Source organism: Hipposideros armiger, unplaced genomic scaffold (assembly GCF_001890085.2).
Source record: "Hipposideros armiger isolate ML-2016 unplaced genomic scaffold, ASM189008v1 scaffold_103, whole genome shotgun sequence".
Lineage (NCBI taxonomy): Eukaryota > Metazoa > Chordata > Mammalia > Chiroptera > Hipposideridae > Hipposideros > Hipposideros armiger.
This window is the reverse complement of record NW_017731453.1, coordinates 1,769,791-1,789,021: the sequence shown is the minus strand read 5'-3', so window position 1 is coordinate 1,789,021 and position 19,231 is coordinate 1,769,791.

The following is a 19,231-nucleotide window of genomic DNA, read 5'->3' as shown; positions in this document are numbered from 1 at the left end:
CTCCACCCCAAATTTCTTAAGTGCGCTACTCATTGTTGAGTTTGTGGCCTCCAAAAACCATTATTTTAATGTGTGGTGTTCTGCCAGTGACTTTCTGTAGGGTGAGATTTTGTCATTTTGAGAACCTTTAGTTGCTTACATCCTCAGGTGGGGTACAACATACACCACAATGACATTGGTGACTTGGAGGTGATATTGTTGTCTGCCTTTTGAGGGGAGTCATTGTCACTTCAAACACATGACAACTTTTCCCATCCATCCCACTGCCCCTCCCACTCAACACACACACACACACACATCAAGAAATGCTAAGTCATTTTTGTCTTTGCCTATGAGATAAAATGTTAAGAAGGAAATTTGTCTTCATTTCTCAGCCTTGACCCAGTCGTTATTTGCAACGTTTGGCTAACTGTGGACCTTCTGATCTGCCTCCCAGCCCTCTAGGGCCTCACCTCCTCCCTTCTCAAACACCTGCCACTTCCCTCCTATCCATCTTTACCATCAGAAAACTCACAGAGACACACCTTTTTAACTTGATTTTATTGTCATCTGCATCGGTGCACCCTCTAGTTTTCAGATTTGATCTCCCTGTGGGAAACTAGTTCTCCATTGCATCCTGAGGAGATGCAGGAGATAGGTCCAAACTTCTGGCCACTGCCACTCACGGGGCATTAATTTTATCATCAGAGCTCTCAAGGGACTCTTGTGTATGCTCAGCCAATTTTGATTTTGTTTCTTATTTGTCCTGTAGTAACAGAGAATTATTGTTGGCTTTTTTTTTTCATAAGCTGTTGAAGGGCTAACTTTATCCTCATCTGGTAGGAAAACTAGATGAGGCCAGAAGGGCATTAGTTTGGAGGAAGAGGCTGAGGAATGGATGACTGGGGTGGGGGCTTCATGAGAAGGGATGCAGGTTGGGAAAGGTGTTTTTGCTAGACAAGGACATGTTAAGTGCTGTGGGGTGGGAATCTATGGGGAAGAAGAGGAGAAACAAGGGTAGGGTCATCTTAGTTTTTCGTTTTGCTTGTTGGATTGACAGGAGATCTGTTCTTTCCTCTCTTTGGTGCCTGGGATTGGCTCTTCCATTGTTAAGACTGATTGTTCCATATTTACATTAGGATTCTCTTCCATGTAGATTTCCTGGGCCATATTTAAGCCTCCCAGGAGTATGCCCCAGGGCTCCTGACTTCCCTGTATACACATTCCCGCAGGCAATGAGGATCCGCCCTCCTTCAGCTTTGATTGGTTGCTAGGCATTACTCCACTCAATGGTGGCCCTGGGGTGGCTTTGACATCACAAAGCACTGCTGCTGACTTCACTGTGGGAGGGACTGCAGAGTGAAGGAGAGCCAAAGATGCTGCCAGTGTTTCTTTAACATGCCACCCTTCTTCATCTCCCGTGCACAACTTTGATGGTGAATATGACACAAAGAAGGAATTTCTTCTATCCATTACCCATGAACACCTCTTTGCCATGGTTTGCTTTATTCTTTCCCACTCTTCACCATTACCTAGCATTTTGAATTTCTTATCTAAAAATCTCTCCAAACTAAAGTGGCCATATTTAAGTCTATGAGGAGATTTAAATCACCTCCTTTCCCTACACTTGAAGCCCATTTACTTCTTGGCTACTGCCAGGCAATTTTTCCACCATCCACCTCCTTTTCCTTAACGTCCATGTAGATTTCTTCAATTTTCGGTCTCCAACCATAATAACTGCTTTTGAGCTGTCCAGACTTCAGTGAACAAACTTCCTCTACCAGGTATACTCATCTCATGTGGGACACATGTTCATATTAGTAGGTGTAGTATCCCCACATGGGTTTTACCAGGGGAGGGAGAAGGAGCCGGTATTCATGATTAAAGTTGTTCTGGGCATTTACATGCAAGTACTACAACCTATGACTTACTTGTACACTCAGAGTAGGGGTTGCTCAGTTTTCTACTTAAGATTCTGTCCAGTGCAATAAGAAAAAAGACATTCAGATTGGAAAAGAGGAAGTAAAAGTGTCCTTGTTCAAAGACCATATGCAGTAAATTCTATCAACCTAAAAAGAAGCTTGTACTACTAAAAGCTTAGTTTATCAAGGTTGCGGGATACAAGATCAGTACACAAATCTTAAACGTATGCTTATATCTTAGCAGCAAACAATTAAAAATGGAAATTAACAATGAAATTTAAAGCATCACTAGGTAATATGATATATTTAGGGATATAGTTGATTTTGTATTAAAATATTGCAATTGGATTTATCAAAATAACTCCTATTGGGATATTTAGTGATTCTCTCTTACATTTTCCACCAAAATGAATAAGAAAAAATTAAAGGCCATCAGTGAACACAGAGTTCATTTTTGTGGAAATTTTCCATTTTCGATGCATTCAGTTTATAAGAATATTCTTCATCATACCAGGTTGGGGAACACACTCAAAGTGACTCTCCTGTGTCACACAGCAAGTCAGAGACAGATCCAGGCATTGAACCAGGGACTCCTACTGCTCTTTTCAGTTTCTGTTTTCTGGGCCATTGTACAAGTTGTGTTGTAAACTGACTCTGCTTTCATTATAATCATAACCCTCAACTATGTTTGCAATGATTTTCTTTACAGCCTTGTATTTTTTTAACTATTGAAGGCAGGTTTAAGAACTACACAGAGCACCAGATACAGGATGGAATCTGAAAGTTTGCTTCATTCTGGCCACGAAGGGCAAGTTGTTAGAGGTCAACCATCCATTTTCCTCTCCAGCATGAACATTGAAGAGCAACAGGCAGGAAAGAGTTGAGATGACGGGAAAGGGATGCTTCCTACAGGTTTTGCCTGTGCGATTCATTGCGTGGCTTTGGAAAACACCAACACTGTCATGTTCACCTCAACCACTCCTACCACTTATAGTATTACTACTACTAATAGCCACAGATTTCACGCACTAAGAACCTACTATGTGCCAGGCACTGTACTAATCATATAGTTTCAGTCAGAGCCCCAAAAGAAAACAGTACACACAAATGGGGATAATTTGACAAAGAGGTGGGTACTGGGAGACCATGGGGGAGAGTGCAATAGCGCAGGGCTAGTAACAGCTGAGCTGCTATCACCTCAGACCTAAAGAGATGAGAAGCGGGACTGGATACTGGAACCTGAATGATCACTAATTATGAGGAAAAAGCCATCTTGAGATCTGTGACCTCCACCAAGTGTCTTCCATGTCCAGGTGATTAGCAGGGAGGGAACCAGGAGATTAAGCACCCTGCCTTCACACCCCTCCCTCCAGACCCCTCCCTCCAAATCTCCTTGGGGCTCCCCATTAGCCAAACTCAGTGGACTCCTGGGGCCCAGGAGCCCACGGATATAATCCACAGGGAATGGCCCCCCAGGACAGACAGCAGGGTCAGGAAGGGTGGAGAGTGGATCTGAAAGGGCAGAGGAAAGGGGTCCGACAGGATGCAAGATGCACAGCAATCCTGGGAGGCGGGCACCATTTATGGTTCCCATCGACACGTGAGGGAATTGGGGCTCAGAAGCTAAATAACTTGTGTAACACTGTGGCTCAGAATTCAAACTCAGGTTCTTCGAGCCCTGAATCTCTTGTTCTTTCTGGTACTCTGGGTAAATCGCATACGTTCTCTGGGCTTCCATTCCCATCTACGGAATGAGGAGATTGGAACAACTGATGGTAACTTAAAAAAATGCGTTATGATTCTATAATTCTCACTTTTAACAATATTATGATTCCTTTAAACTCTTAATCATAGGATTGTAACGAACGAGTCTCACAACCCCAGAGCAGAACACTAAGTGTTGGGCTCTCCTGGCTTGAACTAACTACCCTCTTGTCCTTTCTCATTCAGTCATCGCTGGAAGGGCACCAGGCCCAGTCGGCCCCAAGAACAAAGCTCTTGGTTGAACCAGGAGGATTAGTCCAGAAAGAGGGCTCTTTAGACAGAAGTAAACCATAGAACAAATACCATTAAGTCACTCAACAACCCTTGAAGAAGCACATGTTCTGTGAAGCACTGTGTTTGGCACAGGGACACAAAGACCAATAAAATGGCCCTTGTCATGCACTTTCTGAGGAAAATTTCTCTGGCCCATGCCTTCGCAAATGCATACTCCCGTATCTGAACAGTCAGACATCTTCTATAATACAATGCTCACATGTTGCTTTTTTTCCCTGAGACGCCTGAGGCTAAGGAGTGTGATCCTTCATCGCTATGCCCAACATGAAAGAGGCTTCAATGCCATGTGATGGAAGGAGATATTAGTTTGCAATATGAAAGACCTTGAATTGTACATATCACACAGAGAAAAAAAGCATTGTGATTTTTTTTTAAATTTTACCCTATGGCCTAACAACTTGAAAGGATATCCTTTTATTCCAAAGAGGCTATTTTGGGGAACTTTTCTGGAAATCAATGCTGCATATTTAGGTATTTTGAGAAAGAGGAAAAATTGTATTGTTAAAGGGTTTTTTTGTCTCTCTTGATATTTAGAATACTTGATTTCTCCTCTTTTAATTTTGCCATGTTTTCAGTGACAATGTAGAACCTAGCACAGTACAATGATAAATAATTAGAACTGTAATTTGTCCTACATTTGTCTTTACCCCCGCCCCCATCCTAAGAAGACTTTTCTGTTTTACTCATATTTTAGGTTTAATTATTTTCCCAAGGTCTTCTGAACTCTAAATGGAAAGGCACTATCTAAAGGTCAGTTCAAAGACAGAGAAGCTGAGAGCCTGCTGTTCACACTTGGTCTCCAAGGCGAACACAGGAAGTGTCTTATCCCTTGAACCAATGTGTATCCACCAAACAGTGTTTTTGGTTTTTTTCTTTTACTATAAAGATTAAACTGTTTGACATTTTTAAAAAATCATTTTATCAGTTCCTATAGTCTTCATTAAATTATGCATTTCAGACAATGATAGTACCAAGCAGAAGTGTCCTAAAGCCACTAACAGCTCCCCTGGCATATAAGATGTCCCCACGCCCCACGCGTGAGCCACACCACTACTGGGCACTTCTCATTCCGCTTGAAAAAAAGCTCTTCACACTTCCCGTGCTTACCTTTCCTCTTCCCAGCTAATGGCGATTTTGAGTGTGTGCACTTTGCGGATATCAATCGGATACACTTACTTTAGTTAAAGGCTCAGTTCGCTGCCCCAGCAACGTAAACGTTTAAGATGCATGGAAATGTTTGTGTCAGAATTGCCTTTCCAGTCATTATGCAACTAGCAACCTTTCCCTGCTATTTACTTACACATCCATACAATATTTTATTTCATACAGCGCTCCATATTTCATAGAACGTTTGCACTTGATCGAGCATGTATTCTCACACGGGTATGTCTAAGCACAGGAAGAATGAGGGGCGGTGTCTTTCGCATTGACATTCACCAGAACAGTGGGCTGCAATGTGCAGCTGGATGAACATACACAGACCTCCATTTCTAACAGAGCCGTTTTGTTCTTTCCACGGGGGGCACAATCCATCTTTCACGTGTGACTCACACACTCCTCTGAGGCCCTTACAGTTCAATAAGAATCAAGAGCTCTGGTTTGCAAAAGCTGCCAGGATGTCAGATAGCGGAACCTGGAGACCACGTGCTCTGCTGGGGGGACTCCAGGAGATAGAGGGAAGTAAAGGCAGAGAGACTTCCAGGTTTTCCCAAACTGGGCTTGGAATGAGCAACGTTCTCACCTGCCTGAGCTTGGCTCTGGGAAGAATAGCAATTAACCACTGGCAATGATTGAGGAAAATAAGATTTCCTCTAGTAAGGATTTATTTCATCCAAATTCTGCAGTTAACTGTTTCGCCCTACCTGAAAAGATGCTGCTATTTTGCCAGGATCCGTCTGATCATCTGAAAAATTGTGCGTGTGTTGCTGAACAATAACAAGGATTACAAATGACTGAATCCCATAAGGTCACTACCAGAAACAACCAATTCGAGTCATGGAAACACCTGTATCAAACTACTGGACTTCCAGTTGACTTGCAACGAGAATACGTTCTACCCCCAGCCAGCCCTGCATTTAACGCGTGCACCAGGGAAGTTTATGGATTCGAATGACAGGTCCATTTCTGAGCACTTTCCCAGCTGAAATCCCTGATTTCAACTAAAGGCCTTCCCTGGGCCAGGCACTGAGCTGTGAGGATCACACAACAAATCAGACATGGAGCCTCCGCAGAGAAAATGCTGCAATACGGCACGAGTGAGGGGGAGCAGTTAAAGAGAGGTATGGGGCATTGCTCAGGCTCAAAGAGGGACAGATCACAAAAGACAGAAAGGGTCTATGGAGGAGGTGAAATCTGGGAAGGGCTTTTATGGATGGAGGATATTTTACGGGGAAGAATGAAGCCATTCAAGAAGAGGCAGCTTGGGGGAAGGAGGATATGGGTCAGGCTGACTCCCCCACACCCTCATAGCACCACATGTTTTTACATTTATCACACCCATTTTCACGTCTGCTTATTTGTCAGTCTCCCTCACATTGCTGTGAATCCCACGAGAGCAGGAACCACCATGTGTTCTTCGCCAGCATAAAACAGCCTGTGGCAACCATACGTAAGATGGTCATCAATATTTGCTCAACCAATGGATACATGGGTGCAGAAACAAAACTAAGAGCTAAAGTGACTTGCCAAGGTCACGCACACTTAAGACGTGGGGAGCTGGGAGCCAGACACAAGTTCCACTAACTCCAAACCCTGGGATTTAAAACTTTGTGATGCTAGACCCTGACATTCACAGAGATGCTAAGGGAGTGAAGGTACAAAGTGTGCCTTTACCCATCGGGTGACAGAGAAACTGTGAACGTCACACTGGCTCATCTTTCACTGTTTACCTTCTTGTGGGGCTGGAGACAGGGGCTGCCATCACTGAGAGTGGAAGGGGGGCATCCTGAGACAGCCCCGTGTTTGTGTCCGTCAATTTCTGGGGTGCACATTTAAAATGAATCAATACCCTGGGAGAAGCTGGATGAGACCTGATGACAAGTGTGAAGCCAGGGCCAGACTTTGAAGTCCACAGACATAGGCTCAAATCCCAGCGAGGCCATGTGCCACCCGAGTGCCTGGGGACACATTCACCAACCTCTCAGCCTGTTTCCTCAGGAAATAATGTCACCTGTGGCACAGGTGCGTTGTGAAGAGGCAAAGCAGAGAATGCCTGTAACCCACTGAGCCAGTCCATGTCGGCAGTCACTACAGAGACAAATGCACACGCCCTTCTCCAACCACAGCTCAGACGGGGAACTGGAGGGACTTCCCCAGGCAGGAGCTGAATGGTGAGCAAGCTGTCACTCAGAGGCCTGGCCTTTTGTAAGACGTGCCAAGCAGAGGGATTGCATATTGACTCAGAGGTTGATGGAGCCATGGAATTGCCGCTGGGGATGAGGATGTGATCAGAAGACCAGCTTTTGCACATTAATGTTGGAAGTGGGGACGGTGCAGGGTTTTTGGCAGCACAAGTTGTTCCAGGCAGGGCTGCTGGTCAGCTGGTGCAAACCCATCCCGCCAGACCTGGAAGCACAGCCAGTGTCATTCTGACTGATCAAGGCCAGTGCCATCCCAGTGTCCAAAATTTTACAGTCGCCCCAGCTTCTAGGACGTGCACCTGTGCTCTGACAGGCAAGGGCCCTAGAGCATCAGCAGCTGGGCGCTGCGTGTCCCAAAGCCCCTACCGAGGCAGGAAGTAGGGGGTGGCTTAAGGGAGATGGGCATGGGTGCCAGGGTCCCAGGGGCACCAGAGTCTGATAAAACAGACTCCCTGCTCCTCACCATGGCAGATCCTTGCTTCTGAGCTTTCCAAGGGGAGGGGGGCCCTGCACAGACTGGGTTCTTTTTAGTCATAGTGATAACACTCTTGTTTACTCATGAAGCCTCCCTTTGTGCGGGGGCTGTGCCAGGAGCTTTAAAGGCATGGATGGCGTTTCGTCCTCCCAACAATTCCACAAAGGAGGTGCTGTGATCATGCCCATTTTACAGTGAGAAAGGCACTCAAAAGGTAAGGCGATCAAAGTTCTTGAGTTCTTCCTACAAAGCCTCCTGGGGAGCAGCTACTGTTGGGAAAGGTGACTGCTAATCCCCCAACTACCACTTGGCAAATAACCCCACTCCTCCATACTTCCACAAAACTGTCGAATGAGGAAAGGGCAAAATAGGTTTATTTCTGGGCAAGACAAGATACCTGGGGCACTGGCTGATCCCAAGCTCAAGGTCATCCATAGAAATGCAAATTGGTCCTATTAATGAGAGTGGGAGTGTGGGGCATATCAATTACTTGGGCTCATCTTTTCTCTAGCCCGGATTGCATCTGGATAGTGGCAAAACGAGGCTGAGCGCCCCAAAACACCAGCAAAGGGCAAGGGGAAATCAGAGACCTAGGACCAGGACTGTAAAGAGTTGGGACATTAGGCCACTTTATCATGTGGGTTGGTGAAAGTTGTGACCCTCTATTTCCCCACACTGATTAACAGAAAGGCCATATAGGGGCAGCTGGTTAGCTCAGTGAAAATACTCTATGATAACTGTATCATTGTACATTTGTCCAAACCCATAGAATGTATAACTAGATTAAAACAACTACTCGACTTGGAGCTGATGGGTCCTGGAAAAACACACTGTTCCCCAATAAAAAGAAGAAAAGAACAGAAAGGCCATATAAACAAATGGGGTCTGTGTGCACCCCCACAGTAGAGGCCTCTCTGCATCCACAGCCTCACCTTTCTTTCACCTATAGCTTAACAATAGATCATCCCGCTGAGGCTACAGCTTGGAATGTTTCCTGTCCTAGTTCCAGGCTTTAGAAAATTACCCTGAAATTTATGATTAATACCCTTACGTTTATTGATCACAATCTCAGTGTTACCTGGCTGATCCCATCATTGCTCTGGGTAGCCTCTGGAGGAACGCCCAGATTTTTCCTTAAAAAGCCCAAGCTGGTTTAGAATATGCAGGCAGTTTTTGGAGGTGTGAAACCGCTGCCTTCTCAGACCACCGGGGCTGACAATAAACGCTTATTCTAAGACCCAACTCCCATGTCGGTCTATTGGCTGAGCAGTGCCGGCAGCATGAGCCCCAGATTCCATTGGCCCCCGGTTTCAGGTTTTCTTGGAATTTTCTGTAGACTGCATGGTAATTTGTTTCAAACTGGAGGCAAATATATAAAACTACGAGATTTTTGCATAGAAGCCTGGATTTCTGACTGGTTCTGAGAAATAAGATGAGGTGGCAATATGGATCTTGCAGGTGAAAACTCAGCTGGAGCTGAGTGATAGTGGACCCCTTATGTGGGTATGAATTTTCCGGTTACTGCCAGTCCTACAGCTCCCTCAGATCTCTGAAAGAGGCAGAATGCCAATTGTCATTTATCAATGAGCTTTTGTGGCTACTTTTTCTTATACACATCATGTTTCATTAATGTATATTGCCTGTATTACCCCTGTCGGTACTGCCTTTGCACACCCTATTCTCATCCAATCTCATCCTTTTCCAGATAAGATCAGAGCAACCTAGAAGGAGATGGAAGGACTTACTGAAGTCACACAACTGCTTTGTGGTAGGTGACATTAAAACTCAGGTCCCCTGACTCACTCTGGTGCCCATCCACCATCATTCAGTCTGTTCCTTCATTCTGGAAAATGTTTCATATACATTTCTCACATGGCTTACTTTGTTCTCCAAGAATCAAGAACAAATTCAAGTACAACAAACACTTAGTATTTACAGAGTGCCAGACACTGTCCTACGTGCTGGTGGAGCAGACTTGACTGCTGCTCAAAGGCACTCCGTGAAAGTCTGGAGGAGGATGGAGGAAGGAGCCCTCAATCCTCCTTGAGGAGCCAGGAGATACGAGGACAAGGCTGATAAGATTAAGGTAACTAGGCATCTGCCTAGTGGAAAGTCAATGAAGGCACTTACAGGGAAGCAGAAAAAGTTATTTTGGACAAAGGGAACCATCATCTTTTCATTTGAAAGTTCTTCATAGCATATGACAATATAGAAAATCAATCTTCCCTGACAGATCTATATGCTTGCAAAACAAGGTCCAAACAAGTCAAGTTGTACACGTGGTGTTGGGGATGGCGTGAAGAATTCTATCCCTCATGGCTCAATACTGCCTATGCCAATGGAATGTTTGTTCTTAAATCCTCTTTTCGTTCAGATTTCTAGTCCTACATCAGATTAGAGAACTTTCCATCCACTGAGAATGCGTTCCATCCATGAAGCCCCTCTGTGGTGAAACAAGGCCAGCTCACTTACCACCAGTCAGTAGAACCCACCTTCAGACTGGTATTACTAGTGAAGTTAAAAATCACTCAGGAGAACAAAGGGTCCATAAATAGATATACATCCATGGACAATGGATTTTTCAACAAAGGCACAAAGGCAAATCAATGGAGAAAGGATGGTGTTTTCAACAAATGTTGTTGGAACAAATGGACATCCATATGGAAAAAAAATGAACCTCAATCTAAACCTCATATCTTATGAACAACTAAAAATTGTACATGGACTTAAAAGTAAAATGCAAAGCTATAAGATCTTTGTAAGAAACCATGAGAGGAAATATTTGGAACCTAGGGCTTGGTGAAGAGTTCTTAGACACAACACCAAAAGCATAGTCCATAAAAAAAATAAATAAACAGGACATAATCAAAATTTGTAAAAGCAAACAAACAAAAAACAAAAAAACCCCACTTAACCCTGTGAAAGTCACTATTAACAGAATTAAATGACAAGCTACAGACTTTGAGAAAGTATTTGCTAATCATATATCCAACAAAGGACTTGTATCCAGAATATATAAAGAATATTTAAAACTCAATTTAAAAAGAAAACAATGTTTAAAAATTGGCAGAGATGTGAGCAGACACTTCACTAAAGAGATATGGACATTAAAAGATTACATTAGGGAACTGCAAATTAAAGTCACAGTGAGCTAACATTTTATCTGTTAAGATGGGAAACCAATAACAAGTGCTGGCAATGATGTAGGACAAACGAATCCCTTATATGCTACTGATGGAGATGCAAAAAGCTACAACTTTTGAAAACTATTTGAAACTTTCTTATAAATTTAAATGTATGTTCATTATATGACCCAGCAATCCCACCCCTACTGTATTTGCCCTAAGCATTTACCCCAAAATTTGTTCACACAAAAACCAGAAATTAAATGTTTAATAGCAGCTTTATTCATAATTACGAAAAGTTGTAAATGGCACAAATGCCGTTCAGTGGCAGAATGGAGAACCAAGAAAGTGGTACATCTATATAATGGAATACTACTTAGTAATAAAAAAGAACAAACTACTAGTATAAGCAGACTGGATGATCATCCAGAGAATTATGCAATGAAAAAAATAACCTCAAAATATTATATACTGTATGATTCCATTTATATGACATTCTTGAAAAGTCAAAAGTATAGAAAGGAGAATAGATCAGTGATTGCCAGGGTTTCTGGCTGGGGGTGTTTGACTATAAAGGGACAACCAGACAAAATTGGGGTGGGTAGGTGATGGGCCTGTTTTGTATCCTGACTGTGTTGGTAGTTAAGTGAATCCATGCATGTGTTAAAATTCATAGAACTGTACACACACAAAAAGTTAAATTTATAGTATGTTAAGTAAAAGCAATCACACAGGCAAGACTAGAGTTGGGAAGAGCTAAGTATGTGAAAAAATATAATAGCTAGTGATATTAGTCAGGATTCTCCAGAGAAACAAAACCAACAGGATGGATAAATAAATGATAGGTAGACAGATGGATAGATAGATAGATAGATAGATAGATAGATAGATAGATAGATAGATGATAGATAGATGATAGAGATTTATTATAAGGAATTGGCTCATGTGGTTATGGAGGTTGAGAAGTCTCAAGATCTGCAGTCAGCAACCTGAAGACCCAGAAGACCTGATGTGTAGTTTCAGTCCGAGTCCAAAAGCCTGAGAACCAGGAGAATCAGTGGTGTAAATTCCAGTCCTAAAGTTGGCAGTCTCAAGATCCAGGAATCAATGTTTCAATCCAAGTTCAAAGCTGGAAAAACCAATGTCCCAGCTCAATTAGTCAGGCAGGAGGAGGTTCCCCTTTCTCTCGGGAGGGTCTTCCCTCTTACCCTACTCATCTCTTCAATAGATTCAATGAGGGCCACCCACATTAGAAAGGGCAATCAGCTTTACTCAGCCTACCAATTCAAATGTTGATTTCATCAAGAAACAGGCTTACAGACACACCTAGAATAATGTTTGTCCAATGGAGTGTCTGCGTACCTGTGGCCCAGTCAAGTTGACACATAAAATTAATCATCACTAACTTAAGCAAACTCTACACAATATGTCACATTTTGAGCTCCATCAGAGTTAGGGATGACCTTAGTCCATGCATTCCTAATGATGACAATCATCTCTGGCACAAAGTAAGTGCAGAGTACATGTTTGTTGACTGATTGAATACTTAAAATCTACTCTAGATGCTCTTATTCCTTCTCTGACTGTTCAAAGAACTGTTAGGGCCTATTATTAAATCTACCTCAAATATGGGGGCCAGAAACCACAGTTAAAAAGATATGAATCACTTTAACATCTCAGGCATCAAAATTTGCCATAATTTCTCCAACCCCAGTGCTGTGGACTGAATATTTATGTCCTCCCAAAATTTATATGTTGAAACCCTAATCCCCAATGTGATATTTGGAGGTGGGGGGGTCTTTGGGAGATAATTAGATCATGAGAGTAGGGTCCCCATGGTGGGATTAGTTTCCTTATAAAAAGAGAAACAAGAGACAACTGGCTTTCTTCCTTAAGATCAGAAAATAGCTTTCTGAAAACCAGGAAAAAGGCTCCTCGCTAGACACTAGACCTGATGACACCTTGATTTTGAACTTCTATCCTCCAGAACTGTGAGAAATGTTTTTAAGCCACTCAGCCCATGGTATTTTTGTTATAGCAGCCCAAACTGATGAAGGCAGAAGAAGGAATAGATGAATGGTTCAGTGTTTGACAGGATGAGGTTACAGGATCTATGAGAAAAACCAAGTGGAAATGCCAAAGAGGAAGCTAGATCTCAAGGAGAGAGATCTGAGCTGCAGATTCAGATGTGTGATTTGGTGACAATAGAGGTCCTGCAAATGAAATGAGAGGACACTGGTAAAGTCTGAAGAGCAAATAACATGAGTGAATCCAGGGAGAGGTTTGGAAAACGATCTTATAAAGCATGGGTAGAGAAAGAGGATTATCTGGCAGAGTCCAAAAAAAGGATTGCACTCAGAGAGAAAAAGAAATTCAGGGATCATCTAAAGAACTGAATAAATGAGTAATGTAAACAGAAATAGTCTCAAAGACACAGAGGAAAAACTGATGGTTGGTAGTTGGGAGGGGGAGCGGATGAAGGAGAAGGGGAAGGGATGAGACATAATTGTAGTTAAACATAAATTGGTAACTACAATATGGCCTCAGGGATAGAAAAGTCAGTCTGGGGAATATAATCAATAATGTTGTAAATATTTTTTAGGGGGCCAGGTGATCTCATGTCTTCTCAGGGAGACCACTTCATGGACGGTGTAGAAGCCTGACCACTGCACTGTACATCTGAAGCTGCTGTTGAATAATATTATATGTCAACTATAATTTAATACATATATAGTCATGAGATGTGGACTATAGTATGGGAACGGAGTCAATGGAATTGCAATAGATATGTATGATATGGGGGGTGGGGGGCAGTGGATGGGGAAGGAGGAGTTGTCACTTTGTGAGGGGTGAAAAGGATAACTATTGCATTGTTTTGTGCACCTGAAACTAATAATAAAAAAAAAGAAAGAAAGAAACTCAGGGAAGAATGGTTTCACATAAAGTACATCAAGAAGAGCATGGTCATACTGTCAATGACTGCAAGAAAAAATAGGGAAAAGAGGTGTCATGCTCACAGATTATTTGAAAAACTTCCAAATATTCATTTTATCTTGTGTACCTGTTTTATCCGGGAAAGATAATGGTCTTCTGATTAGAAAGGGTAGTGCAGACAGTTTAAGGAGGGAACTGCAGCCACAGATTAATCAAGAGATAGCAGGATATTATTTAAATATTTACAAGGCTCTCAAGTCCAGCCTAATGACATTCCTGGTGTTGAAAGGTCTTACCGGTATCACTTCAGTCACTGTCAGTAATTTTTGTTATCACTTGCAGAACAGGAGAGAGATGCAAGGAGATTGGGGACAGGCAAAGCCTGTTGAGAAATTCAAGACAAGGGAATGAATGGGGATTTAGAGAATGACACTGTCTGTCTGGTTCTGAATCCTAACAAGATGTTTGGGTACAGGAGGAGTAAGAGACGACTCCAGGGTTTAGGACCAGGTTACTCATTGATGGTGGGGACATCAAAAAGATTCGGAAATCTGGGCAACAATTTTGGAAGAAAGGTAATGAATGTAATTTTGACATATTTGGCCTGGGATGATGCTGGGCTATGAGAATGTGAACACTGAAAACAAGAATTGACACTCCAGGACCTCTCTCTGCTGCAGATTCATACATGGGAACCCATATACAGATGATGTTTCATGCAATAGTATTACAAATAATCGTTTTCCAAAAGTAGTAAAAAGAATATCACTGGGCTAAAGGCTGAGACTTGAGTGCTTAGTATTAGTAGTGAGAGAAAAAAAAAGGATGCTCAGGAAGTAAGATGGAGAGACAGGAACATGCAACATCAGGCCAAAGGTAGGAGTATTAAGGAGTCACTTGAGTACACCATTCTCACGCTCACCTACTCACGACATTTTACACCTTGTCTCCTCTATCTGGGGTACTTTTCTCCCACACCCCAACCCCATCACCAAGTAAACTTTTCTTCATCCTTAAAACTGCATTTTCGGTTTCACCATCTCCAGAGAACCCTCCCTGAACCTTCTCCCTACTACCTCCTCAAAACAAACAAACAGAAAAAACCCACCTCATCCCTGTACACATGTTTTTACCAGTGCACACAAGAGTATAAATTAGCCATGAGGGAAGGATCTGTTCCAGGCCTCTCTCCTTGGCTTATAGATGGCTGTCCCCTCCCTTTTGTTTGACATCATCTTCCCTCTATATGTCCCTCTGTGTTCAAATTTCCCCCTTTTATAAGGATATCAGTCATATTGGATTTCATGTTAACTTGATTACATCTGTAAAGGCCCTATTTCCAAATAAAGCCACATTCCAAGGTACTGGGAATTAAGACTTCAACATGAGTTTTGTGGGACACAATTCAATCCATATAATACTATCCAAGCCGGACCCATCTAATAATGGCTGGTCTTATCCTTGTTACCCATAAACAAGACAAAATATGGTGAATGATGATATCCTACATGGAGGGTGTCCAGTCCTCAAATCCCCTCCATTTTATATGCAAAACATTAGGAAATATTGGTTATACACTTATTTACAAACATGTGCAAATACAAAACCAAAGGATTTCTGGAACTTCAGCTTAATCTACATATACATACCCATAAGAGACTCATTTCTGACTTGATTAATGAGTTGACTCAGAGTTAGTCATTTACCAATAAGAGAGAGTCAGAAAGATCTCAGAATATGTTAAGACATCAATTGTTGCCTAATATAACAGGCCACAGGAAGCACACAGCGAGGAATAGCAAGAGTGGAAAGAGTCAGGCTGAAGTTAGACAAGCCACTCACCACTCTTAGTCCCAATTTCTCATCAGTAAAATCAAAATGAGAATAATACAATAAATAGTACAGTCCCAATGTGTTGTTCTGAAGATTAAATAAAATATGAAACAAAATTGTGCATCGTGGTGCCTGACATATAGTAAGTAGTCAAAAAATGTTTAAAAATATTTAAACCATGCTCAAGTGTGGGGTAAATTCTCATCCTTTCTAATTCATTGAATTTAGAAGTGTAACCAGGTGATTACCTCTTCACTTAGCATCTTCTGAAGGCCAAAATGTTAGCCCACTCCCATTACAGATGGTTAATGTGTTAATATAGTTTCACTCTGATGAGCCCTAGTGCCACAGAAGGCTTGATTTGAGATCAGTAATACAAAAAGGTGTTATTCTGAACATATATAGGGAGTGCAGACCAAGGCAACTGTTTCCATGGCAACAAGGGCCACGTGAATGTGCTAGGCAAACATCTACTCCGTGGCCATATCCATGCTTCATCCCACTCTTCTTGTAGGCCATAGTTTTTTGCTTCATGGTTTTGAGAGATTGAAAAATCCAACAATCTACTTTTGAACATGTACCATGTAAAAGATATTTAAAAGGTAAGTACAGTCTGCCTAAGGTTTTGGATTGATATCAGTCATTTCTTCAGATTAATGCAGATGGCAGGCAAAGTGTGAAAGAATGTATGTATTAGGTGGGGGATATTCATACACTGTAATTTGAAATATGTGTTGAAAAAAATCCTTGATTTCATTGAGGATAAAAAAAAGAAGCTCTTTTATAAAGTCAGCAAAGTCTGGTAAGTTAAGCTCTAGGGCACTTCGTTAAACTATAGAGTCTTACCAACTGGAGGATTTACATCAATACAGTTACGCTGAGACTGCTAACACTACGAATGTCTTTGCAAAATCAAATCCGCATTCTTGCCCTCTGGTGCCACACCACAGAGGTACTCAGTAAATGCTGTATGAACTGAACTGAACAAAGCTGAACTAGACAGCACTTCACCCAAACTGGAACCTCAGTGTCATTTCAACTCTTTCCTCTCTCAGCATGGCATCTAAACTTAGTCATAAAATACAGCCAATTTTCTCATGAAACTGTCTTTGGAATCGTATAAGCCTTCTAATTTTCACTGCTACAGCCTTGTTCCTGGCTCTTATCACTCACATTTTTCCTTTGCAATCATTTGGCAGTATAGATATAATGAAATCTGAAACCCCTGGCATGGTATTCAAAGACACTCTACATTGGACCTCCAAGCGCTGTTTCCAGAGCTGTTTCTCAGTACTCCTCTTATGCTCCACCCAATGTGTGGTTCACCCACAAAAGCCATCCACTTCCCTTCTTGGAAATGTAAAAGGCATTCATTGCTCATTGCTTTGTCTCATGCTTCTTTTTCAAGCTGTAACAGCCTTTTTTACCTCCTCAGCTACATCTTATCTCTTGCCTATCAAAGCCTACACAAGCATCAGAGAGGTCTTTTCTGACCCCTGGGAAATAATTAATTAATTCCTCCTACAAACACCCATAACATTTTAATTTAATTTAATTTTTCTTACGACACTAGAAGGTGCTTTATGAAACAAAGAGGAGTCAGAGAGCTTCTGGTCAAGATGGTAGAATAAGCAAATGCTGTGCTCACCTCCTCCCAAGACCACATCAAAATGGCAACTAAACCACAGAACAGCCATCATGGAGAATCTCCTGAAGTCTAGCTGAACAGGAGTCCTACAACTGAGGAAATACACAAGAAGCCACATCAAGACCAGTAGGAAGGGTTGAGACACAGAATAGGCTAGTCCCACACCCACGTGTGGCAGTTAAAAATTGGGAGAGCTATCTCCTTCATTGAGGTCCCCCCTGAGGAGCAAAGTGGTCTCAGCCCCACACGAGGCTCCCCAGCTCAGGGATCCAGTGTTGGGAGGAGAAGTCCCCACAACTTCTGGCTGTGAAAACCCGCAGAGACTGTGACTGAGTGAGGTGGAGAGTGGCTGGAATCCCAGTCATTCTGTTTAAAGGGACTGTGCACAGACTTACCTGCTGACAGACTCACTCGCTCTCAGCTCCAGCGCTGGGGCAGCAGCTTGAAAGTCACCAGGGACATATGGGTGGGAGCTGAATTGTCTGGGTTCAGGGCAAGGGCTGGAGGGCCAGCTTACTACCAGACAGAAGTGCTGGCACAAACCATTGTTCCTTTCTTGAGTCCCCCACCCCCACCCCCCATGCAAACACAGCCATCAGATCTGAGTTTCCATCAACCTGGCTAACACCAGTTGCCCCACTCTACTGATTCCCTGAGACCCCGTCCCACCCAAATTTCGGGCCCAGCCAAGCCTCATCCAGTGGCTTTCCCACACACACGGCCTGACTTGGCTCATGCTGCAGATGTCCCTAAAATCTCTTAAAGGTTCACAAACCCCAAACAAGCAGCATCTGGCCTCAGTGTGCCCTGTTCCTCTTGCTAAGCAGCTTGAAGCCCGATACTAGTGGCAGCCAGCCTCAGCTCGCAACTTTGCCTTTCCCAGGTACCTCCAAGCTCAGCACAAGTGACAACCATCTGCAAATCACTTCGTAGCTCATACCAGGTGTTTCTGGGCAGGGTACAGGCAGCAGCTGACCTTGGCCTATAACAGAGCCCCTCCCAAGAGGCCCCAGAACCAATACACCTGGTGGTGAGCTTCAGACCACACAAGAGCACCACCCAGCTGCCTCCACAAACAAAACACCCAAAGGGAGGACTGGACAGGCACCAGAGCCCCAGTAAAGCAACTACTGCTCTGTAGGGTCTGCCCCTACACAACAGCTCCTCCACTGTAGTCATGGCCAGTCCTCACAACCAATCAGCCTGAGGGTCAATCTCTCTTATTGACATGCCAACAGAAATCAAGGCTCAACTACAAAAAGCAGGCACACACAACCCACACAAGGGACACACCTAGAACACCTGACTCAGGTGACCAAGGAGACTGCGCCACCAGGCCTCACAGGATACCTACTACATAAGGCTACTCTACTAAGGCTGGAAGTCATAGCAGCCCTACCTAATACATAGAAACAAACACAGGGAGGCAGCCAAAATGAGACAAAGAAATGTGTTCCAAATGAAAGGTCAGAACAAAGATCCAGAAAAAGAACTAAACGAAATGGAGACAAGCAATCTACCAGATGCAGAGTTCAAAACACTGGTTATAAGGATGATCAGTGATCTCAGTGAGAACTTCAACAAAGAGATAGGAAACGTAAAAACAGAGATAGAAAACATAAAAAAGAACCAGTCAGAAATGAAGAATACAATAACTGAAATGAAGAATACATTAGAGGGAATCAACAGTAGATTAGATGAAGCAGAGGATTGAATCAGCAATTTGGAAGATAAAGTTGCAGAAAACACCCAATCAGAACAGCAAAAATAAAAAGAATCCAAAAATATGAGGATAGTCTAAGGGGCCTCTGGGACAATATCAAGTGTACCAGCATTTTCATCATAGGGATACCAGAAGGAGAAGAGAGAGTGCAAGGAATTGAAACAATATTTGAAGA